The following is a 17,747-nucleotide window of genomic DNA, read 5'->3' as shown; positions in this document are numbered from 1 at the left end:
AAATAATCAAGCGACTATTTAAATGAGTTTCGGTTCACTAAAATATAACAACCAAACTTGACATACTAACGCTTGGTGGGTTCAACCGAGCAATGCTCTAACACAACTAGACAACCAAATCTATCAAAGATAAACTGATCCTATCTGGATCCCAGCCTGATCAAGGTTTGTGCATTAGATACAAAAGATACCAAAACTAATAAGAAAATCTCTTCGCCTTCAAATCTTTTATTGCCTTAAAATGCCTGCACAATAACACTTGAATCCTCTTGTCACTAGTGGAAAATGGAAGTTAAACCACTGCCAGGACAAGAAGTAATATCACTAAAAACGATTGTGTCCATCAGCAGTAATATATGAGTGGTTTTTTCCAAAACGACTGTGTCTGACAAAGGTTGATTTCTTTAAAAGAACCACTGTTTTTCACAGTACATCTATAGTACTGATACACACAGCAGTTTTTATCGATGATATTTCATAAAAAAAATAATATTGATTCAGCTGAATCCAAAACTGCTTCAACTGAATCAAAAACTAAAAGCTGAATCACAATTAAATTAATGACTTCAAAACCGAATTTCACAAAATTAAATTGATAACGCCTTTAAAGCTCAATACGTATTGAAAAGTGAATTAAGTCTACAATTTCAACTAAATACTACGAGTTCCAAGTCAGAAAAAAATCTAACATTAAGTTGGAAAACCTTGAACTATGTTCCTATTACAAGATTTACAACCATAAAGTTTCAAAACATAGACATCACCATCTAAGACTTCATCTTTTGAAAAACTAGCTCGAATCAGGTCCATTACTCCATCCCTGAGCTGCAAACAAAAATCAAGACTACAACAATTAACAACAGTAACAAAAGAGGAAAAGAGAAAAGAACCTACTCAACACCAGCACCACCTACAACTACATGTGCAACTATCCACTCATTATAATTTAAAGAAAAAACATGAACTACAACTATTTTGCGTATGTAAAGTATCCAGTCCATAACTCATGAAGAAATTGAGATCATGACCCAAAACATACACAACGAATTGATAGAAGTCTTAGGAGAAAATCCACAAACTTAACCAATTGAGATCCTTACCCAGCAAACTTGCCAGTTGACACTCGTAGAGAGGTTCATAGCTTCATCTATTACCATTCATACGATCAAACTTTAATTCCACCTGCAAAAAATTCAAACAAAATGAATTCAAAACAATAACAACAAAATACTTGTACATAAAAAATTCAACATGTGAGGAAAATACGATGACGTGTCGAAAATTTGACAATTGTGTCCTTTTCCTGCTCACTTTTAAAGAAAAATACATTGAATGTTAAAAATTAAAGAAGAGAATAAACCATAAAATCAACGATCAAGCCAAACTTCTCTCGGTAAGATACCCGATTAAAAGGTTGGTGTAGTTTCTCATTTGTAAAATTGATACAAAACTTCTCAAAGCTGTGGCATTGAACATGTGCAAGAGAATACCATCAAATGAGCAGTCCTATGAAATAATAATATAGGCAGGTAATTCCTTTAAAGGTACAAATTACAATTACAAGCCATGCAATGAATAAAGGCCTTCTGCTAATGTATATGTGTAACTGTAAACATAGTACAAAAGACTAACTATTGGATTAAGATTGTATGCTTAAGTACTTGCCCACAAAACTAAGTTTATCCCCAATAATGTTCAACAACATAGTTTAGTCTTCAATAAAAGAGGACAAGTTGAAAAAGAACTTACAGACACTGAAAAGAGCAAATGGAGTTCACATTCGAACAGTAAAACAAGTGATAGTTCTTCCTTGTAGAAAAAGCTATGAAAGAAATGTAAAAATGAAAGAGAAGTCACTTTAGAGTTACATTAATGTAAAACCAAGCACACTTTAAGCAATTCATGAAAGCTAAAACCTACATAACAAAAAATTCAAGGGTAACCGATCAAGCATACCTTGTTCATATTGTTAAGAGCCTCCACCATTTTTGGAGGGTGTTAAATGGGCAAGACCACGCCAGGCAACTAATAATCCAAATAAACAACCATAAAGGATGAGTACCATTTGTGTTATTACAAGCTAAAGGACTAGCTGCGAACATTACAAGCTTATTCTTATCATGTACACTAACCTTTCAGGTAATACCATTGCAACGAATTTGCACGCTATCATGGACCTTAATGAAAACATACAACATGAAACAACTTTAAGAACAATACCTAATATTAGACGCCCAAACCAAGCTAGAGAACTGAAATGGGATGGAAAAGGATTATCGCAAATCTACACGACCCATTAATGCTAATGAATCCTTTTCCAAATTGGTGTCCTGTATCAACAACCCCATTACACGAATTTTCAAAACTGAAAAAGATAATGCGTCAAAAGCACACTTTATATCTATTTAGATTTGACACGATTTTCGGTACCCAATTAAATCAGAATGCTTAGCCCTGTGGAAATTCTAGAGAGAACACACTTATGCCATAATGCTTATATACACAACTCACAATGATTCAGTATGCTAGTAAACTACTGCAATCTCAAAGATGTTACAAATGGCTTACCGATACTCCAATGTCATTCCTTTCAAGCGGGTTTCAAGGATTTGAAAAATTGTAGTCCTCCCAAAATTTTGCTTGTTATGAAATTAACCTCCAAAGTACCTGCCGAAACAGATCATTGCATGAAGTTTAAAAAGAGGAAATGGGAGCATCATAATGTGAAAGACGGCGTAAAAGATTAGCATAATTTTCTCACCTGCTACACCTCATCCCGACTGACAACATCCAAAAACGGCTGTGTTTAGAAGAAGTGAACAGACATGTGTCATGTACCTATAAGTATATTACGAAGCAATTAAACACGACCGGTTGAAGTAAGAAAAATATACCATTATTAGCCTGTTCTTGTGGTAAATGAAGAATCCAGGGATATTTATCTTAGGAGCATCCTTTAGGAACCCAATTGTAGTTACTACTGCACCCTGAGTCTGAGTGTATAAACAAAAACAAAGAACGTACTATGAAAAGAGACCACCGCGTAGCAGCAAAGAAAGTAAACATGAAACCAAAGATGAAATGGACCTCTGAATTTGGACCACTATTAGGTTTGTGCCGCCGAACGACTTTTCCAAGAAATATTATTCTAAAATGCTCGGGTAACCTCAGGTGTAAGATGGATAAGTACTCCTGAGGTGTCGAAGTAAAAATGAAAAAAAGGTTAGACAGGTTTTTATGCATCATCAAATGGTGAAGTACAAACCATAGACTCACACGAAGAGAATAGTGAAGCTTGTTGGCCAGATGTTGTTGGCATAGAGCTTGTAAAGTAGTTTTCTTGGACATTTCTGGGGCTCCACCTAGTTGGATATCCTGCGAACAAGTAAGACATGTATACAATCAAATTTGAGAAACAAACATATGAAAAGACACTTGTAATGGAAACGAAAGGACAGTGTTACAACATCATAAACAAACCTTTACATATGATTCAAAATTGAGCTCCATTTCCCCATCGTCAGTGAACCAAATATTGTAGATAATAACTTTTGTTCCATGAGTTCCCAAGTCATTAAACTGCTCAGCAAATTCAGGAAATAGAAACCAATGCATCAAAAAAAATACCTTTTAATCAAAGCTGTAACAAAAAAAAATTCCAGCATAAGAATCCTAATCTAGTAACATAAGAAAACCCATATTTATCAAATAGTATATGCATAATATTTCATAAACTGGCAGAAGTAATGATCTTACAACACAAAATCACAAATTAAATCCCAGGTTTATCAAACACCAGAATGTTGTTAACCTTCTCTTTTTGCTTTCCTTTGCACCACTTCTGTAGAAATCATAAAAAAAAACAACTCAGTACAAAATAAAAAACTTAAATTCAACATAAAGAAGAACCCAATATAGATTTAATCATGAATTGATTTTTTTTTAATTTTTGTTTACCACTATTAGATTTAGATGGCTTTGATGATGGTGGTGGAGCTTTCTACTTCTTTAGTGCCTGAATAAAAAGAAAATACACACAATCAATAAAACAAAACTAAGAAAACAAACAAATAAACAAACAAAAGTATGAATAAATCCACTAACTGATAACAAATCTGAAAAGAGAACTCAGATGAAATTGAAGCTTTTAGGTTTACTAAGATCTAATCTTTTTTATACTGAAATTTCAATTTGGAGATGGATAAGTTAATCAATTGAACTAAAACGATAAATAGAGATTATACTTACCTTTCGATTAAGTTTTTGTAGATTAATCTTGGTTTTCAGTTGTTGTTGATTATCATCATCACCTCTTTCTCACCGATTCAGAACAAATCTTCAAGAGCCGATGTTGAAGAAGAGGACACAAAACCTAATACTAAAGTTGTGATTCACAAGCATCTAATTGTTATGATACAAAAAAAAAATGAAGCGAAACAGATAGAGAGAAGTGGTGGAAGAGGCTAGATGAAGTGAAACAGATAGAGAGATAAAAGAGATAAGGTTTGGTTTCTTTTTCTCTTTCCGCAGAAAATCTAGCCCTCACAGTGGTTCTTGAATCTGTAAATTATTATAAAACTACCCCTCTAAAGAACAACTGCGTCAGAAACAGGTTTATTTTTTTCTTTTTTTTCAACAAAAACTACTGTAAGACACTACACTATGCATAACTACAGCCCAAGAGCAGTTGTTTTTGTAAAGCCCAGGAAGTGGTTAAAAACCCATTTTCCACTAGTGTGTGATCAATCACACACAGAACATAGTATGTTAACAATGGATTATTACAAGATGTATTTAAATATACAAATAGTTTTATAAATCCCGTCGATTAGATGGCTCCACCAGAAACAACAAGAAATGAAGTTTTCCTGGATCTTAGGATAGTTTTCTAGAAATGCGAACTTAGGTATTTATATACCAAGGATGTTTGGACACCAAGGAATTCCCAAAATCAAAAATACTCTCAAGATATGTAATGAATGGAAAATTTTGGTTTTCATAATTTCCAATATAAATGCTTGTCCTGTAGTTGCAGGAAATCCTACACTACACCCCTCATATGATTTCATTAACACTCAACTCATTTTTAGATTAACAATCTTAATTTTATTGATGAATCTGTGAACAATCTTACAAGAAAATATAAAGGAATCAAGAATAACCACTGCTCTAGATTTTTTCTCTCCTATTTACTTGTTTCTTACTCAAAAAAGATCCCTCTCCTCCTTTACAACTGAACGACTATTTATAGGGAAATACATAGTGGATGACAGCTAATCTGTCCTTTATTTTCGGATATGGCTTGCGACATTCTCGCAACCTTACAAATGTTAATCTCGCAAACTCTCTAAATTTTGCAAGACCATCACATGATTTTAGCTGATGTCGTTATTATATCATTTCTGAAATTGTTCTGCGACGCTGTTGTGTTGCGTTGTTAATAATTTCGCTGAGATATTATTGCTGCGACATTCTGATCCTACATCTTGCCTCTTCTCATATCTTCTCTGCGAAGTAGAGAATGATGTGAGAAATGCCGCAGTTATCCATCATTTCATATTCTGCATTTATCACACGTATCTTTTTTCTCATCTGTTTCTTGACACGTCTTTTGTAACTGCTGATTTTTAACCGCTTATATCTTTCCGCATTAATCGTGTTTATCTTTTCGAGAAAAAATTTCCTCTATATATACTCTTTTTCATTCTCTTTTTCTTTCTTTTTATTTTCTCTACAACTTCATCGTTCTTATGCAAATTCCGTTATTGCAACTTTTCTTCTTTCTTCTTCTTTCAATCTTTTTAAGTTCTTCTTCATCTTGATATTGTTCCCTCGGTAGATCTTCATCATTCGTAATTTTCTTCGAAATAATCTTCCTGCTACTGTTTTCCATGGATTCATCAAGGTTAGTTTTCTTTTTTCTTCCTATGGGTTTTGATGAAATTGATCTTGCTTACTGCCTTATTTGATGTTGTTTATGTGATTCCCATATTGTTGTTATTTCAGCAAAAGCGCCTCCAACACTAAATTTACAGTTCAGAACCCTAATATTCTCAAACCGCGGCATAAGATTGTTGTGCATAAAAGAAAGCCTGCGAAACAGAAGGTAGTAAGAAACATTATTCTTTTCTAATAACAATATTGTTGCCTATGTTTCTTATCTGGATTGTAATTCGCAGGGTGATAAGGATGTCAATAAACCTCTCAAGAAATATCGCCACCTTAAAATTGTTGAAACCTCTGTTCCATTCCACTTACTTATCTCTTCTAAATCTCCTGCGACATCTTCGCAAGATAAACTATTATCTCCAATTCGCGAAAAAGCTGCCTCAAACTTCATTTCTTCAACTGACCTTTCAATGATTGAAACCCCCATTATTGATCCTTTTGTGAATGAAACTTCTTCTTTTCCTATTGATAATGTTTCTCAACCTTCTATCATTGCAAGTTCTCTACCTGAGCCTCTTCCCCTTTCGAAAGAAACTGTGGAAGGAATAGATATTTCTTTCAAAGTTTTGTCTGAAGTCCTGGATGATGGCAAGAAGTCTTCCATTGATCCTGTCAAGTCTAGTATTTGCGAAATTCTGAGTAAGTATTTAGGTTCTGACAGAGTTGTTTCGCTGACAACTTTGGAAAAAGAGTGTAATGCTCTTCGTCTCGAAAATCAAAAGCTTCAGAATGTTTTGTTGGATCGTTACAACCTTCACAAGAAGAATGATGAATTGAGAGGTATGATTTTCTTATCTGTGTCTTCAATTTGCCTTTCTAATGGTTTTATCCTTCCCATATTTAATTATCCTTGAAATCCCTCTTTCGCATGTTAAGCCTTAAACCAGAAACGAATAATAGAGAGATATCAATTTGAATATGTTGTTGAAGAAGCCCGTGTTGATAAAGAAATTTTGATGGATCAATATAACCAATTAGATAACCTCTATTCATATTCTCTTGATCATATAAATAATCTTACCAATGAAAATACCCAGTTAGTTCAGAGGCAAGATTTATTAAGTAATGAAATATCTCTCTTTCTTATTCTTTAACTAAAGCTAATTTCGGGATGAAAACTTTATCAGACGAGAATAAAACCTTATCTCAAGAGAAGTGAATTTGTTTAAACAAGATGGCGATATCTTCGCAACAACTTAGCATTCTTCAGAAAGTATGTGATGACCAAGAACAATCTTTTCGCTCTTTGAGAAATGAACTTAAAGAAGTAACAGAGTCATCTATTGCTGAAAGAGATACACTCATTCAAGGTAGAATAACTTTAAGTGTAAAGGAGAATCAACCTAAAGGACAATATTCCAAATTAGAAGAATCTTATTCTTCTCTTGCGAAGAAAAATGCCTTTCTTATTTCTAAAGAGAAAAATCTTCAGTCTCGACTTAAAGGTTTAGTTGGAGATAAATTTGATGACGCAATGGACCGTTGGGAGAATAGTTGTCTGACCTTGATTCAACACCTTATTTCGCAAAAGGAAGGTAGTCATAATAGTTTGACTGCCTTAACTATCTTTTCTTTGTCATATCTTTTTGAGTTCTTCATCTTATTGAAATTTTGTATTCTACCTTTCGCAGAGTCTGAGAAGAATCTTCATTCCTCCCTTTCTGCTTTGGAGGATAAATATGCCAAAATTCGCAAAGAAAATGCATTACTCGTCTCTGTCCTTACTGGCTCTCGCGACCGAGCAAAAAGAAGACTTGATTATCTTGTCTATTTTAAGCATATTCAAGATAGGAACCATCAGAGAGCACTTCTTTGTCAAGTTCATCTCCGGGCTGAAGTCCTTGTAAATGATATTTTATTGTCTAAATCTCTTCCCCCTACATCAATCGAACCTTTGGAAGTAGATGATGATGAAGTTCCTCGTCCTGCTGATAGTGATTATGATTATGAAAGTGGTGCAGAGGATAATTTCTTAGAAGATGAAAAAGAAATTCCTTCTAAGGAAGCATCTTCTGACGTTAATGAAAATGAAAAAGAAATCTCTTCTGAAGAAGTAATTGCTGGAGATAATCAAGATGTTAATCAAGGCAAAGATCAGAATCGAAATGAAGGAGATGCTTGCGATAATGAGAACATTGGCGAAGAACGTCTATTATCTCCTTCTACTGGAATTAATACTGAAGCTTGAGCTTCTTATCTAGTTCTATCTTCTTGAATTGTCTTATCTTTATTACCTTTTGCGAATAATATTCTTCAATCAACTTTTGAATCAATTTTCCCTTTTAGTATTTTGCTGGTGAGAAAGATAATGCTTCTTGTTTATTGATTCCCATACTTGCCTCATTATCTTTCTTGCGAAAAATAATTTGTTATGAATACTTATAAATATTTTGTTTTGTCATGTGGTCTTATTTTTCCTTCCTAATTAAAGGTCTTATTATGCCACCTCTTGTCATTGCGACAAAATCTCAGGACGTCCTTGCACTTTCATGCAAAAACCCATTGATCTTGCCTTAACTTTTTCTTTTGTATTGTGGCCTCTTCAGGAATGTTGCGACAATATGACAAGCCTAAAAATTCTTGCGAAAATAAAGCCCCGTGACATTGCCGTCTTGCGACGAAATTGCAGGACATCTTCGCACATTCATGTGAAAACCCATTGATCTCGTCTTATCTTTTTCTTTTGTATTATTGCCTCTTCAGGATTGTTGCACAAATATGACAAGCCTTAATACCCTTGCAAATAAAAAGCCTCATGCCATTTGCATCTTAAGACACTTATCAGCTCCCTAATGGAGGGTGCCGCCCTTATCTCCCCGCTGGTTGCCCCTTCAAGGAGGCGTACTTCTACCATACAAGGTTAGCTCCTCCCATCCAGTCTTAATAATAACCAGTTGTTTTCACAGCCTCTTATCCCTTTCACCTATAGGGCTTATGGTTACGAGACTGCACCCTAAGTGGGGTTTTCTTCAGGCCGAGTGCAGTATAAGCCAAGACTTGTCAAGAATGGCAAGGTACGCTTCAAACTCCCCTGGCACTCTTGACTCAACCGTGTACCTCGGCGCCTTGATCAGATCTGCACTTCTTGGGAGAGTCCTTATTACCTTAGTCGCCCAACCTAAGTCATATGCTTAAGCTGGGAATCCAAGGTGCCTCTCCCGGATGGGCTTTATTGACCCCAAATCTCCATGACTCAGGTTCCGGTGGCGGTGTAGCCTTTCCCTGAGTCATGCAATAGGTACCCCCTTATATGACGTACTTTAGGTCTTACATTTGCCTCTTGCGAAATTTTATTCGCGAACTAGGGTGTACGCCATAAAGGTTCGCCCCTTTCTTTTATGTCATTGTTCTGTGATTATCTCTGCGAAAGTTGCGCATATCATGATCTTGTTTTTATATGAATAATCTCGCAATTATTCTTTCAGAATTCATAACTTCTCAAAGCTTCTTACAGATAATATTTTTTTAAGTACAACCTGTTCCATGGTCTGTCAAGTCTGTGACCAACATCTCTACCTTCTGGATCCATTAATCTATAAGCTCCTGTTCCAACTATCTCCTTAATGATGTAAGGTCCATCCCATTTTTCGCTAATTTTCCACCATTTTCTCGCTGATATATTGGTGTCTCTCTCAGAACTAAATTTCCTGGTTGGAATTCGCGTACTTTGACACGTTTATTATATTCTCGGGCTAATCTTCGTTGATAATTCTCCATATGTTGTAAAGCTTTTTCTCTTCTTTCTTCTAATTCATCAAGTTTGTTTAAGATCAAACCCGCACTAAGATTTTTCTCCCAATCTTCTCTCTTTGTTGTCGGAATAACAACTTCTGTTGGTAACACCGCTTAAACTCCGTATGTTAAAAAAAAGGTGACATTCCAGTAGCTTCTCTTCTAGTTGTATTATAAGCCCATACTGCATTATGTACTTGTTCGCACCATGCTCTGTGATGTCCTTCCAATTTCTTCTTTAATATATCTGCAATTGTTTTGTTTGTTGCTTCTACCTGCCTATTAGCTTGTGGATACAAAGGAGTAGACTTTCCACATTTTATCTTAAATGCATTAAGTAACATTTCTATGTTTTGTCCTTCAAATTGTTTCCCATTATCAGATACCAATTGCGCAGCAATTCCAAATCTGCAAATGATATTTTCGAATATGAATGTAAAGATATCTTTGTCGCGAATATGATGTACTGCTTTCACTTTTGTCCATTTTGTGAAATAATCTGTTGCGACTATTAAATATCTTCTTTGTCCAGGACCTGGTAAAAATGGCCCCACAATATCTAAGCCCCACTTTCCAAAAGGCCACACACTGGTTGAAGATGAAAATGGTGCTCCAGGTGCATGTATTTTGTTTCCATGCCGCTGACAATCTTCACAACGTATTGATATTTGTTTTGCATCTTCGTGCATGTATGACCAGTAATATCCTTGCATTTTTGATCTATGTGCCAAATATCTTTCCCCGCTATGATTGCCAGCATCCCCACTATGTAACATTTTTAACACTTTTTCTCCTTCCTCTCGTGTCAAACATCTGAGTGATGGTCCATTAAAGAATTTTCGGTATAGCAGCCCATCTCTTAATTCATAATTCGTTGCGCGGATTTTTAACTTGTGTGTTTCCAATCTATTTCTTGGTGTTTCTCCTTTCTCCAAATATGCATGAAGTTCCGTTCTCCAATCTGCGATATTGTTCGTTTGTTCTTCTTCTTCACCGTCTATTATCATCACGTCCACTTCTTCTTCTTTATTGGTTGATGGTGACAGAAGTGTTTGTATTTTTATGCATCTCGCAGTTGGATCTGTCATCATGCTTGAGATGAAAGCAAAAGTGTCTGCGAGTCTGTTATCCTTCCTTGAAATGTGCCTCCATTTTATTTTTAGGATTTTCGCTGACAATTATTCAACGAGCTTCTTGTATTTCTTCAAGGATGGTTCATTTGTAGTATACTCTCCATTTATTTGGCGAATAACTAGCTGCGAATCACTAGCGATCATGGCATTTTCTAATTTCATTTCTATTGCGAATTTTAAGGCATGTATCACAGCTTCATATTCCGTTTCATTATTAGTGGATGCAAATTCCAATCTGAATGAAAAAGCCATCTTTATTCCTTCTGGAGAAATTAAAACAATTCCAACTCCATTTCCTTCTCCATTTGATGATCCATCTACCAATATCTCTCATCTATTTGGTTCTGTTAATAAATCTTTTGGATCCCCGTGTTCTTCTTCTATATCCATCATTTTTTTCTACCGCTTCATCTTCTTCTAAAGAAAATTCTGCTAAGAAATCTGCAACAACTTGTGATTTTGGTGAAGACAAAATTTCATATTTAATATCAAAGTGGCCTACTTGTGCATTCCATCTCTCCACTCTTCCTGATCTTTTAGAATTCTTCATCACCGATTCAATTGGTACTTTTGTTAATACCTTTATCTTGTGCCCTTGAAAATATATGCGGAGCTTAAATAATGCATAAACTAATGCTAAGATTAACTTCTCAATCTTTGAGTAATTCTTCTCGGCAGTATTAAAAGTTTTGCTAATGTAATAAATGGGTTTCTCCACTCCTGCGTCTATTCGCAATAACACAACACTTAATGCATGCGACGTCGTCGCAAGATAGATCAATAATTCTTCTCCTGTTTCTGCTTTTTGTAAAATAGTTGTATTCATAAGATGTTCTTTGATCCCTTGAAAATCTTTTTCGCATTCATCAGTCCATTTGAATTTGGCACCCTTCTTGAGTATATCGAAAAAATATTCGTATTTGTCTGATGATCGCGAAATGAATCTCCCCAGCGAAGCTAGAAGCCCATTCAACTTCTGTACATCTTTTATTGTTGTTGGTGTTGGCATGTCACGAACTGGTTGCACTTTTTCTGGATCAGCCTGTATTCCTTCATTTGATACAATGTAGCCTAAAAATTTTCCTGATGCAACTCCAATAGTACACTTCTCAGGATTCAGTTTAATGTTATACTGCCGCATTTGTTCAAAAATCTCCCCCAGGTCCTGTACATGGTCTTTGGCTTCTTTACTCTTTACTAACATGTCGTCCACGTATACTTCTAATGTTTTGTGTATCCATTTTGCGAACACCTTCTACCATTCTTTGGTATGTCGCTCCCGCATTTCCCAAACCAAATGGCATTTTCGTGTAACAATATAAACCTCTATGGGCGACGAAAGCAGTATGTTCTTGATCTTCTTCAGCGAGAGGGATTTGGTTATACCCTTTGTACCCATCTAAAGACGATACCCTATCATTTCCCGCTGCAGATTCCACCATTTGAGGAATATCCGGTAACGGAAAACTATCTTTTGGGAAAGCTTTGTTTAAAACAGTGAAATCTATGCAAATTATTATTCCTTTTTTTTTCTTCTTTGGGATAATGATCATATTCGCTATCCATTCTGGGTATTTAGCTTCTCTTATAATTCCTGCATCAAGCATTTTCTGTAGTTCTTCTTCTATTTGGGAATGGTAAGCTGTTGCGATTTTTCTTATTCTTTGTTTAAATGGTCTCACATTCTTTTTAATCTCCAACTTGTGGCATGCAATTGATGGATCTATTCCGGGTATCTCATCCATGCTCCCTGCGAAAACGTCTTTATATTCTCGCAAAAGGTTAACAGTTCTTTCTTCTTCTTCTTCTTCTATATCCATCTTGGTTCCATTCTCAATATTAGAGGTTCTTCTATAGTCCCAACGTTTATTTCTTTTGTTGGTTCCGCGACAGTGTAATTGGACTTGGGTTCTCCCATTGATGTTGGTTCTTTTATTGTTTTCACAGGTCCTTCTCCTTCTTCCGAAATTTCGCTGGGTATTCCCTTGCCTTCTTTTGCCCTTATCATATATACTCTAAATTCTTCTTATTTCTTTGCCTCTTTTGCCAACTTTCCGCAAAATTGTTTCCTTTTTGCTTGTCCTTCATAATGCTTTAATTCAATTTGATGACATAATTTCGCATTGTCAACATCTCCTCTGATTTCTCCTATTCCATTTGATGTGGGAAATTTAATACATTGATGAAACGTTGATACTACAGCTTTTATCGCATGTATCCATGGTCTTCCTAACAACATATTATATGGCTATTCCATATCCACCACGCATAGTGTTACGTGTGTTTCGATCTCTCCTAGTGGGATTCGTACCACTATTTCTCCTTTAGGTTTTGTTGTGGATTTTCCAAAGCCATGAACAAAATATGTTGAACTGGACATTTCTTCATCTTTAAATCCCATTCCCCTGAATGCATGATAAAATATTATATCCACTGAACTTCCTTTATCGATTAAAGTTATATTCAATATCCATTCTCCCGTGGATTTTGTTGTTGTCTCCTTCTCTTTTCGCGTAATAGGCACTGTAATAACCAATGGAGATGCGTGGTTTAAATTTTCTTTTGGTATTTCTGCCGCCATGAATGTAATTTTTTGCTTTTCCCAATCTTTCAAGGGTGATGTTTTTTCTACCGCCATAACCTTCCTTCCTTCAAAATTTTGTTTATGTATTCTTCCTTTGATGTTTTCATGGAATTCATTAACCATTGTTTTTGTTATCATATTACACTCCAATCTTTTGTCATCTTCATTGACTCTAATCATTTTCCTTTTAATTGGTTCACTGATTTATTTAATAACTTTCTTGATTTGAACAATCTCAACAACAATCTTCAACTTTCGATTTTCAGTCTCCTGTTTCTAGCGCCATTATGTAGTTGCAGGAAATCCTACACTACACCCCTCATATGATTTCATTAACACTCAACTCATTTTTAGATTAACAATCTTAATTTTATTGATGAATCTTTGAACAATCTTACAAGAAAAGATAAAGGAATCAAGAATAACCACTGCTCTAGATTTTCTCTCTCCTATTTACTTGTTTCTTACTCAAAAAAGATCTCCCTCCTCCTTTACAACTGAACGACTATTTATAGGGAAATACATAGTGGATGACAGCTAATCTGTCATTTATTTTCGGATATGGCTTGCGACATTCTTGCAACCTTACAAATGTTAATCTCGCAAACTCTCTAATTTTCACAAGACCATCACATCTTTCTCATGATTTTAGCTGATGTCATCATTTCTGAAATTGTTCTGCGACGCTGTTGTGTTGTGTTGTTAATAATTTCGCTGAGATATTATTGCTGCGACATTCTGATCCTACATGTCCAATATTCGCGAAATATCTCAATAGAAAATCTCCAATTAGTAAATCCACATTACTAATTTTTATTCTCTAGAGATATGCATTAATTGCAGGTAATTAGAGCATATAAAATTAACAACCTTAATTAAAAGATTCTTAATTTATTTTATCAAAGGATCACCTTGAGTACCAAGGAATATCTTTGAACAATAAATGGTACGAGTTAATGCTCGTGTTCAAAGTATGTTGACATCTTTTCACTTCAAATCCTTATTTCATATGTACATAGATTTGCATCTTGAATTCGGTTATACCACACTTCCAAACAAGTTTAGAATGGGTTCTACCAGACTTCCAAGACTACTGTGTGATCGGTCATACAAGGTCACAATGGTTAGTTGTGATTGGTCCTACCGAGTCACATACATGGTTCTGGTTCGGTTATACCAATCACTAGGATCGGTTCTACCTATATATATGGTATCTACTTGTGATCGGTCACACCGATCACTAGGATCGGTTACACCAATTACAAGGATCGGTCACACTACACTTATAATCGTTCACACCAATTACAAGTATCACTCACAACAATTAAAAGGATCGGTGACACCAATTACAAGGATCGGTCATACTAATTACAAGGTTCGATCATACTATCACATGGTGATTACTCAGGATCGGTTACACTAATTACTAAGACCGGTCATACCAAATCATAAGTCTAGGTATTGTGATTGGTTATACCAAGATATATAATCGGAGTTCGGTTCTACCAACTCAAATATATTGGTCATCAAAGAATATGCAATGAATAGAAAGACCAATAAACCTATTGATACCTTTCAATTCATGAAACAAGTTCATAAATGTACTTCCTTAAACAAATGTAAAACATTGTCTACTAGGATGAAATCTCACCACACACCCATTCACGTAGTCATAAAATTATATACAAGATTATCTCGATGTCATATTTACGAAGTTCAAAAGATAAGCGTTATACTTCGTAGTCTAATTTCTTAATACTATGATTATACTATTATGATCATGTCTCTCCACTAGAGTATAATATACAATATATACAGCTTCAAGTTATGTTTTCAGTATAGAACAACTTGAAAGATACATTAGGAATTGAAACAAGTTCAATTCAATATTACTAACTTCAAGTGGAAGGATGATTTCGTCGTTGTAGTCGTTACTTCTTCACATTCTTCAGGTTTTCAGAGTAATACTTGTATGTCTCAACATTCCTTGACTTTCTAGTCTAACCTAAACAAAGTTAACTCTAGTATTTAATCAAGCGACTCTAGATGAGTTTTGATACTAAAATATGACAACCAGACTTGGTGAGTTCGACCGATCTATGCTCTAACAATCTCCCTGTTTGTCAATTTTAGTGAAAAAAACTCTCATTACATATGGATAAAAAAATTAAAAAATAATTTATTTTACATACGCTTGATTTCAAGTTTCAATAATTTGCCTACATTCAATCAATAATTGTTGACATTGAATAACAAAAGCTTTTGCTCACCCTAAAGGAAAGTTGGGTAAATATTCAATCCGAACATCTTTGTTATTCCCCTTTTGTAGTATGAAATACTACACAACAATATAATATGTTTCTCTCCCTTAGTCAATGCATTACTCTTCCGTTAGATATAATGTTTAAGCACAATTGTCATTTCTTAATGATAAAAAATCACTTGTTTACTCCATATATTTCTCCCCATGTTTGTCACAGAATGTAAAAGGTCCGAGCAAAATAAAGGACAACCCGCAAGGATCTTACAAATCTAAAAGAATTGTCCAACCTATAAGACTAAATCACGAAGTTTTAACTCACAATTTTAGGTAAACGATATTAAAACCGAAACTACAAAAATAAATTAATTTCAATATGTTATCAAGGAAGCAATTGCCCGAAGTAGTTTTTCCTATAGTCCAACAAATCGACTAAGAAACTTAATTCTATTATTGAACCGATTGTGTGTGTTTAATCGCTTATTTCGGTAAGACCAAAACAAAGATCAGAATAAACTTTATATTTCTCATCAGGCTCTAATTATTCAGACAGTAACTTAGACATTTCCCTTTAGACAAGACAAACACTAGGTTAGTTAACTAGTTTTTCTTGTCAAGGCATTCAATTAGACTTGAATAACCGAATCCTCCAATTGATAAGTCTAGCTAAGATCAGAATTAACTTAGTTTCTCTTATCCGAAATCAAATGGACTAAAAAAATTACCCCGTAATTTTGTTAAGACAAAAACAATAGATACACACCAAAATAAATTGACTTGAAAAATTATTTTCTTTAACCAGAAGCAATTGAAACAAATATATACATTACAACACCTCAATTGCACCGAATTTCTTTAAGCAAAAACACTTGATACCCAAAAAATAAGATTCAAACTCATAAGCCAAATAAATTGACACCGTTTTTCTTAACCGGAAACAATTGAATCACATAAACAATCTATATACAATAACGGGACACATCAATTGTACCGAAATTTTGTTAAGCTAAAGCAACATATATTAAATATAAACAAACTTTTCTTAAACATGAAAAACGACTGAATACCAAATAAAATCGTTAATTTAATTTCCCCAGCCACATCTCCCCAGAAAGATATATCATCAAGCGCAAGTTCAAATAAGAACTCTCCCCCTGTGTGCTGTCATCCTCTCGCAAGAAACAAAAGAACGGCAACAAAAGAAACCTTTACCAGAGAAAGGTTGAATCGGTTTTAGCTAGTGCATGCCAATAGCAAAATTTAAAAAACCGAAACACATATGTTATTCTAAACACAACTTATGTAAACATATATTGATTCAATATACTGTGACTCTTCACATATGAGTTTCAATCAGGACAACTTATTACGATCCTTTGATAAAACCTACCAACATGGGCTAGAACTTAATCCCGCTAAATCAACAAGCCACATAAATCATAAGGGAAACACTATATGAGATCGAATATTAAGGTTAATAAAAACCGAAATCATACATCTCATAAACGGAAATTCACATAGCAAAAATAAAGACATTCATACACATGCTATGGAACCGGAAACTATCACATGAAACAAAAACTAAAAAATAGAATATTTATTCATAAATAATATTGATAGTTTTATCCAAAATAGACTTTATACAAAGACATCGAAATAAATCAATACATTTATGTCAATTTTTATGATTAGATTAAGTAACTCAAACTCATCTTTGTTTTTCTCAGACTCCAAGGTTTCTTCAAGATTTTCTTCAAAAAATTCTAGTTTGGCATAGTAAAATATAATCATCTGATGATCTTGAAAATATCTATAGGATGCCCAACAAATAACATGAAAAATGATCTCACTGCGGGCAATTGAGGATAACTCTTTCAAGAGTTCTTTTCTTCTAATCAGTTCAAGAACCCCTTCACAAAGACTAGTTTCTCTAACTTCTGTAAGGGAGGGCATAATCTGGAATGAGCATAAATCAAAACAGATTTCGGATCTTCTCTTATTAAAAGTATCCAGGATACCTTCTACTTGTTGAATACAGTATTCTCCAACAAATTCGATGTAAACTTTCTCATTCTTAGTGAAAAGAATT

The 17,747-nt window shown here is 34.5% G+C and overlaps 1 long non-coding RNA gene across 7 annotated transcripts; it reads right to left on the bottom strand.

Annotated features, from left to right (window-relative positions):
- Nucleotides 1-565: 565 nt before the first annotated feature.
- Nucleotides 566-4,557, bottom strand: LOC113300288. Of its 7 annotated transcripts, XR_003335668.1 has the most exons (14): nt 4,249-4,555; nt 3,958-4,015; nt 3,757-3,841; nt 3,481-3,579; nt 3,277-3,375; nt 3,088-3,192; nt 2,895-2,993; nt 2,762-2,800; nt 2,569-2,667; nt 2,221-2,330; nt 1,957-2,025; nt 1,750-1,822; nt 1,101-1,182; nt 566-825 (listed from the first exon to the last, which is right to left on the bottom strand). It is a non-coding gene; the product is annotated as an uncharacterized LOC113300288 (long non-coding RNA). The 7 variants fall into 7 exon arrangements; XR_003335669.1 differs by having other exon boundaries at nt 2,133-2,330; nt 2,895-3,192; nt 4,249-4,557; XR_003335671.1 differs by lacking the exon at nt 2,221-2,330 and adding an exon at nt 2,133-2,177 and having other exon boundaries at nt 2,895-3,192; nt 4,249-4,557.
- Nucleotides 4,558-17,747: the final 13,190 nt, after the last annotated feature.

This window comes from Papaver somniferum, chromosome 7 (assembly GCF_003573695.1).
Source record: "Papaver somniferum cultivar HN1 chromosome 7, ASM357369v1, whole genome shotgun sequence".
Taxonomy (NCBI): Eukaryota; Viridiplantae; Streptophyta; class Magnoliopsida; order Ranunculales; family Papaveraceae; genus Papaver; species Papaver somniferum.
This window is presented reverse-complemented; position numbering and strand designations above follow the sequence as displayed.